Genomic DNA, 8366 nt, shown 5'->3' on the forward strand with positions numbered 1-8366 from the left:
CCCCCTGAGCTGTCTCCCTGTGCATACACAGCCCTTCTATTCTCCCATGATTGTTCTCTCCAAGGAGTGTATCTACCTAGGGTAAATGTTCAGCTCATCTGCCTGTCTTTTGTTTGGCTGGAAGCCACAGGAGTGGGTTTAAATCCAGACCTGAAGGGCAGCTAGAGGCCATAGTCTCAGTGGTTCCATCAGGCTCTATCAGACCAGCAAACCTGCCCCCCTCCTTTTTTTTGTTTTAAATAATTTTGAGTTTTGTTCCACATTGTTCTCCTACTCTATCCAGGATCTCCTACATAGATCCCCCTCCGAGTGGTTGGCAGTGGTAGCTGGGCACCATCTAGTTCTTCATAGTTGTATAAGCTGAGGATCGCATGGTGTACCAGTTCCTTGGACTAATTGTTTCCATGAATCTTTGGTTTCTTCGTTCTTCCTTGCTCTGGACGAGGAAAGACCCATCGTTGCATTTAGATGGCTGCTTGGAAACTTTTAAGATCTCAGTCGCTACTTGCCAAAGTAGGATGTAGAACAATGTTTTATGTAGTATGTTGTGCCCATTGAGCTTGATGTCCCCACCAGGCCTTTCTCCCAAGGCATCTCTTAGTGTATTTGAACTGCAAACTTTTCAATTGGTCATTGCTTGCACTGCCCCAGAGACTGCACTTTAACTTATTAGGACCTGTGACCTTAAATATAAAGGAGCCCTGGAGTGTAGTGGTTAAGTGTTTGGCTGCTAACAGAAAGGTTGGCAGTTGGAACCTGTTATTGGACCAAACACGAAAATAGTTTACACACCAAGATTGAGAGGAGAGAAAATTATTTATTGCAAAGCTGCAATGCAAGGAGTAGGGGTAGTTCAATATCCAGATCTTACTCCCCGAGATGCCATTGAAACACAGTTTTTGTAGGTTTCAGGAGAGGGGGTTGTGCATATTCACAAAAGTTTGAGGAATTTGGGGCGTGAACATGATGAGTCACACTAGTTTCCTGTTATCAGCTGATAGGAGTTTGGGCAGAGGGGAGAGGGTGGCAATTAACTTTTGCTCCTTTCTGCCCTACTGTGCATGTCCCTGGGCCAGAGTTAATTTACAAGTTGTTTCTAAAACACTTCCTTTCTGCCCTATTGTCCAGGGCCAGAGTTAATTTGCAAGTTGTTTCTAAGATACTTTTAGTAAGTCCATCATCTGCAGGAAGGAATGTTTTCCACTCAGTTCTTTGTTGTTGTTGCTATGTGCCCTTGAGTCGGCCTGACTCACAGCGACCCCTCCTTGGGTTTCTGAGGCAGTATCACTACAGAAGTAGGATTGCCCAACCTTCCTTCCAAGGAGTGGCTGGTGGGTTTGAACCGCCAGCCTTCTGGTTAGCAGTCAAGTGCCTTAGGCACTACACTATCAGATCTCCCCTTTAAGGAACTGAATACTCATCTGTTGGGGTAAGAAAATAGTTGGGGGTAATTTAGTTTACTTATCTATTCCCATCCGGGTGCCAGGTGGGAGAAATAGTTTTTACTTTACTTGGTTTCAAACCCACCAGCCACTCCATGGGAGAAAGATGTGGCAGTCTGTATTGATAAAAATGACAGCCTATGAAGCAGTTCTACTGTGTCCTTTAGGGTTGCTATGAGTCAGTATCAATGACAATGGGTAGTCATAGATATTTGTCATGGATCAAATTGTGTCCCCCAAAATATATGGCAACTTGGCTACGCAGTGATTCCCAGTGCAGTATTCTTGTCCTCCATTTTGTGATATGATGTAATTGTCCTGCGTGTTATAAATCCTGATCTCTGCCTGTGGTTAATAAGACAGGATTAGGTTATGTTAAGAAGGGACCATTCCCTGGAGAAGGATGTCATGCTTGGTAGGGTGGAGGGTCGACGAAAGAAGGGGTAGCCTTCAACGAGATGGATTGACATGGTGGCTGAGATGATGGGCTCAAGTATAGCAGGGATTGTGGGGCTGGCGCGCGATCGGGCAGTGCTTCGTTCTGCTGTGCATGGGGTCTCTATGAGTCGGAAATGACTCGACAGCACTTAAAAACAACAGGTTATGTTAAAGAGGATTGTGTTATTTTTGTTACATTAATGAAGCAGGCTGCAAACTACAGGATTTGGTTATATCTTGAGTCAATCTCTTTTGAGATATAAAAGATAAGAAACAAATGAGCAGATATTGAGGAACCTGATTATCACTCAGAAGAGCTGGGAGAAGAGAGCATCCTTTGGACCCAGGGTCCCTGTGCTGAGAACCTCCTAGACCCAAGGGAAGACTGATGCCAAAACACATGGAGCTCTCAGAGGGACACCAAGCCCATAGATGATGAAAGGAGACAGACTTTCCCCCAGAGCCGACAGAAAGAGAAAGCCTTCCATGAAGTTGACATCCCAAATTCAGACATCTAGCCTCCTAAATTGTGAGAGAATACATTTCTGTTCATTAAAGCCATTCACTTGTGGTATTTCTGTCATAGCAGCACTAGATAACTGAGACAATCTTAAATATATAGTTAGGCTAAGTGCTAAAAATGAACATACTTGAGAACTCAGAGAAAGGCTGGAAAGGGCTTCACAGGGGAGAAATGCCTCTGTGAGTCCTGAAGGGTTGGTGGCTGAAGATAAGGCGGATGCAGCCTGGGTGAAGCCTGCAGACAGAAAACAGAGCAAAGTGTTAAGGAACATATTGAGCACCTGGGTACTACTAGAGGATAAAGTAGGAGCTCTGGTGGCGTAGTGCCTAAGGCACTTGACTGCTAACCAGAAGGCTGGTGGTTCAAACCCACCAGCCACTCCTCAGAAGGAAGGTTGTTGGGCAATCTACTTCCGTAGTGATACTGCCTCAGAAACCCAAGGAGGGGTTGCTATGAGTTGGGTCCAACTTGACAGCAAATAATAAGAAGAACAAGAAGAGGATAAAGTGTGAAACAGGACATGAAGGACACGAGGAGAGAGAAGTCCACAGAGACCAAGCCCAGAAGAGTCTAAGCCATTTTAAGGAGTTTGAGCTTTATCCTGAGGGTGGTGAGAGCCATGGGGCATGTTAAGCCAAGGAGACTGGTGGGATGTGGGTCTCTGAAAACTCATTATGGTAGCCACAACATGGAGAAAGGGGTAGGAAGGCCAGATTGGAGTGTTGCTGTTGTTGTTGTTGTGTGCTGTCGAGTCGTACCCAACTCAGAGCAACCCCTCCTTGGGTTTCCAAGGCAGTATCACTACAGAAGTAGATTGACCCATCTTCCTTCCAAGGAGTGGCTGGTGGGTTTGAACCGCCAGCATTCTGGCTAGCAGTCAAGTGCCTTAGGCACTATGCTACCAGAGCTCCCCAAATTGGAGTAAGGAAGACATAATAGTGATCCAGGGGGGAAAAATGCCAAGAGATTAAACTAATGCAGTGGAGACAGAGAAACAGAAGAAAGATACATTAGAGAAGTAGGAAGTAAATGGGCAGCATCTGGTGACCAGTTGGTTGTCTGGATGCTCTAGGATGGCTCCAAGTTCCTGACATGGGTGACTGAGGTGGGCTATCGGGGGAAAGGTGGTGGGTACATTTGGAAGTATTGAATCGGAGCTGCTTGAGGGACACCCAAGGGGCTGGTCATACAGGAGACTGCAAACTACAGGATTAGTACAAGACTTAAAGAAGTCTTAAGCCCAGGAGAAAGTTCAGGGCTGGAAATAGAGACGTGTCCATGTCACTCTGTCCCTTGGGGCTCCTATAAGTCAAGTCTAATTTGCTTTCCACAGTAAGGTCCTTTAGATATTTGAAGACAGCCATGACATTTGTCATCTCTACCCCACTGAGCTGCCTTCAGGCTAAACACCCTTGGTTTCTCCCAGCACTGCTCACCATGGGCACAGTCAAGAAGAGTGGATGAAAGCTTTGCTATACCAAGTACAGTCTATGGACCAGCAACATCACCTGAGAGCTGTTGGAAGCACAGAATCTCAGACCTGCCTTGGGCCTACTAAACCAGGATCTGTAGTTTAACAAGGCCCAGCGGTGATTTGTGGGGTGCGCTGGCTTAAAGCACAGACTCTGGATTCACACTATCAGAATTTGAATCCTGGTAGGAGCTCTGGTGGTGTAGTGCCTAAGGCACTTGGCTGCTAACCAGAAGACTGGCGGTTCTAACTTACCAGCCACTCCTTGGAAGGAAGAGTGGGCAATCTACTTCCTTAGAGATACCACCTCGGAAACCCAAGGAAGGGTCACCATGAGTCAGGATCAACTCGATGGCAGTGAGTTGTTTTTTTTTTTTTTTTCCCCTGATCCATATTAGCTGGCGGGGGCAGATTATTTAAGCTCTCTGTGCCACAGTTTCTTTCTCTATCAAATGGGAATGATTTTAGGGTTCAGTAAAACAATCTGGGTATATTAGTTATCTAGTGCTGCTGGGCCATTCCCTGGAGAAGATGTCATGCTTGGTAGTGTGGAGGGTCGACGAAAGAGGGGGAGGCCTTCAATGAGATGGATTGACACGGTGACTGCGGTGATGGGCTCAAGTATAGCAGGGATCATGGAGCTGGTGCGGGATCGGGCAGTGTTTCGGGCTGTGCATGGGGTCGCTATGAGTCGGAAACGACTCGCCGGCACCTAACAACAAGCTGCTGTAACATAAATCACCACAAGTGGGTGGCTATAAAGAATAGACATTTATATTCTCATGGTTCAGGAGGTTAGAAGTCCAAATTCACAGCAGTGGTAGGGGAAGGCTCTCTTTGTTTGCTCTAGTCCTTGTCTCTTTCAGTTTCTATAGGAACAGAGTTCCTCAGTTCCCTGTTGATCATCTCCTGGCATCTGTGTTCCCCGTTTGTCCTTCTGTGTCTTAAAAAATAAATAAATAAATCAAACACCAAACTCATTGCCATCGAGTCAATTTCAACTCACAGCAACCCCTGTTGGGTTTCCAAGGCTGTAAAGCTTTATGGAAATAGATTTCCTCATCTTTCTACTGCAGAGCAGCTGGTGGGTTTGAACATCTGACTTTCTGGTTAGCAACCAAATGCCTAACCCAGTACCCCACGAGAGCCTCTTTCTTCTGTGGCTAGTCTGCTCTTTTTAGAACTCAGAAGTGATCAGGCTTAGATACACCAGTATGAGCTCATTAGCATAACAAAGAAAACTCTATTCTGAAAGGAATAACATCCACAGGTATGGGAGTTAGAATTCTAATATAGATTTAGAGGGGACACAGTTCAATCCATCACACCAGGTAGAGCATTTCACACAGTGAAGCACTTGGTAAATGTGATTTTACTATTTATGGCATGGCTCCTCAATTCTCTCAATCACCTCCAATTTTTCTATTCCAATTATGCTAAACAGAGGCATTCAGAACTAAGCACTATCACTGAATATAGTCTGGCTGGCCTGAGAAAATGGGTCGAGTTTATTCCAAATTCCCTCCTTTCATAACTGTTGCCTTCTGGTACCATAGAGTAGAATCAATAACATATAAAGGCAAAGAACTGAGCTTGGGAGTCAGACTGCTTGAGTTTGAATCTTGCCTCTACCTTGTAGCAGCTGGATGGCCATGAACAGACTATTTAACCTCTCTGTGCTTCTGTTTCCACATCTGTAAAAAGAGGATAATAGTAAGATAACCCTACTTCATAGGGTTATTATGAGGTTTAGCTGAATTAAAACACTTAGAACAGGGCCTGGGGCATAAAAAGTGACACAGGGCATCAAATATGATAATCAGTAAAATCCTGGTATAATGTACCTCACAAAATCATGACACTTGGGGGTCCAGAGTTATACTCAAAGCACACAGCTAGAAAGATGTAGGCCTAAGACTGGCTCAGAAACCAGATCCCTTGATTCATATCTGGGTCCTTTCCTCATTGCGTATATATTACAGACTATGTGAATGACACCACCAAGGTTGTGCTGTATTCAACCTGCACAACTGTATATGGCAATCCTGCCTTCTCTGTGTTCAGATTGTCAGAATCTAACTGTCTTAATGTGGGATCTGGAGGGAAAAGGGGACCCACTCTCTAAACTCACAGAACCTTAATATCATTGGATTTTGCCTCAGGTCAGTAGTGAGTTCTGCAATTATGACTTTGATGTGTAGTTCATTTCAGGGATAAATATTTTCTTCTCCCCCCCCCCACTTACTGCCTTAAAGGAGCTCTAGTGGTGTAGTACCTAAGACATTTGACTGCTAACCAGAAGGCTGGTGGTTCAAACCCACCAGCCATTCCTTGGAAGGAAGACTGGGCAATCTACTTACATAGAGATACCACCTCAGAAATCCAAGGAGGGGTCACTATGAGACAGATCGGACTTGATGGCAGTGAGTTATTTTTTATTTTTTTCCCTTGGTTTACTGCCTTAAATCTTTTAAAATATTGACAGCTGCTTTTTGCTTGGGGGAGGCTCTATTTTAAGGCTGGGACCTGGGGTAGGGCTGTTTTTCCCTTGGGGGTGGCTCTATATTAAGGATGGGGCCTGAGGAGGTGGGCCTGGGGCTAGGAGCTGCTTTTCACTTGGGAGTGGTTCTATATTAAGGCTAGGGCCTGAGGGAGGCAGGCCCTGGGCTTGGAGGCTGCTTTTCACAAGGGGTTGGCTCTATTTTAAGGCCACTGCCTGAGGTAGGCAGGTGCAAAGGGGTTAAGAACAACTAAGGGAGATGAACTGGTCTGTTAGTTTGTTGTCCTTTTGTAGCTTATGTGTTGTTATGAGGCCAGAGGCTATGCCACCATGTTACAAAATGCCAGCAGGGATACCCATGGTGGGCAGGTTTCAGCAGAGCTTCCACGCTAAGACAGACTCAGAGGAAGCAAGAGGCCATTAACAATTGGCAAGTGAAAACTTTATGAATAGCAGTGAAACACTGTCTGATATATTACTGGGAAATACTGATGGCAGAGATTTTGCCCAGGAACCTGGTGCTGAATGCATTTGTTTCTCCACACATTTCTTGAAGCTCCAGCAAAGTGGCAAAAAATTAACCAACTCTTTTGGGTCTTGTGTTGCACTGGGATTTTGTTCTTTGTTATAGAGCTACTTTGATTTACTGCTTCACCTCTAGGAGCTGGCCCTATGCCAGGACAGTGGGATAACCATGACTGAGAGCAGCAACAGTGTTGTCCATATCAACAAGTGAACATCAAAGCAGTTATTCCTAGGCCCCCTCACCAGGGGAGTCAGTAGGTCAGGATAGGGCCCAGGAACCTGTGCTTGAATAAGCATCCTGTTCTGACTACCTCCTGTTTGCCCTATCAGTGAGAGGGCTTCCCCACCCTAAATAGTATGAAATGACTGAACGCATGACACCCAATGCTGGACAGACGAGGTCAACACCAGTTTATCGGTCATATATATATACTCACAGTCCACGGGAGGAAGACACTGCATACCATAGGGCCATAGGAGTTGCACTTGGGAACAGTGAACCAGCAAGGGCTGTGGAAGGCAAGCTTCATAGTAACAAGAGGGTGATGTGAACCCTGATTCCTGAGGGAGGATGTGATTAGCTCATGTGAATAATTTTGCAGGCTGGCAGGGTAGTGAAACCCATTAAGTTGAGAACTGGGTTGAGTGCAGCTGGTCCAGCTAAGGGAAACTAGCTAGTTGGGAGCCTTTCCTACTGGAAATGCTTGCAAGAGCAGGAGAACTCATGGTTAGGCCTTTAGGACTCTGTGGGGCTCAAAGATGACAAGGCACTGGTTATCAAAAAATTACCATAAAAAAAATTACCAACAAAAGATGACAAGGCAACACATGAAATATGAGGCCCTACAATACATGCCCAAGGGCATCTCATGAAGGACACTCATTCTGAGAAACACTGCAGTGTAGTGCATATAGATGAAGGGAATTGTCTTTGGAATCAGGTGAAGGTCAAGCTTTCGTGAGATCTTCTCTTAAGCCTTGGTTCTCTAGCAATAGGCTAATACCTGAACCCACTTCACAAAATTCTGAGAATTAAATGACATAAATGGTGTCAAACACTTAAACTTTGTGCTTTAATAGTCTATAAACTCAATAAAAGTTAAATCATTATTCTTGAAGAAGCACTATAGCCTTTTGGTTATAAGCACAGATATTTGAATTAAAAAGATCTTGGTTCACATCTGGTTCCACCAGTTGCAAATTGAGTGACCTTGATTTCCACTACTGTGGAAAATGAGACAAATACAGTTCCTCCATCATACAAATGTACACACGGAGACAACATAAGTCCAGTGTTTAGCTCAGTGCCCGGCATAATCTTTAATGCTGTTCTCCCAGATATTCCTGGCTCTCCTCCTTCCAGGCACATGATAGAATTTTACCTTCCCACCCTGCTAACTGAAGATAATTCAGAAACGTTTGCAGCAGTATATTGACAGAGAACTTCCAGAGGTTCAAGCCGGATTC

Source organism: Orycteropus afer, unplaced genomic scaffold (genome assembly GCF_000298275.1).
Source record: "Orycteropus afer afer isolate SDZICR_OR568_19922 unplaced genomic scaffold, OryAfe1.0 scaffold00209, whole genome shotgun sequence".
Classification (NCBI taxonomy): domain Eukaryota; kingdom Metazoa; phylum Chordata; class Mammalia; order Tubulidentata; family Orycteropodidae; genus Orycteropus; species Orycteropus afer.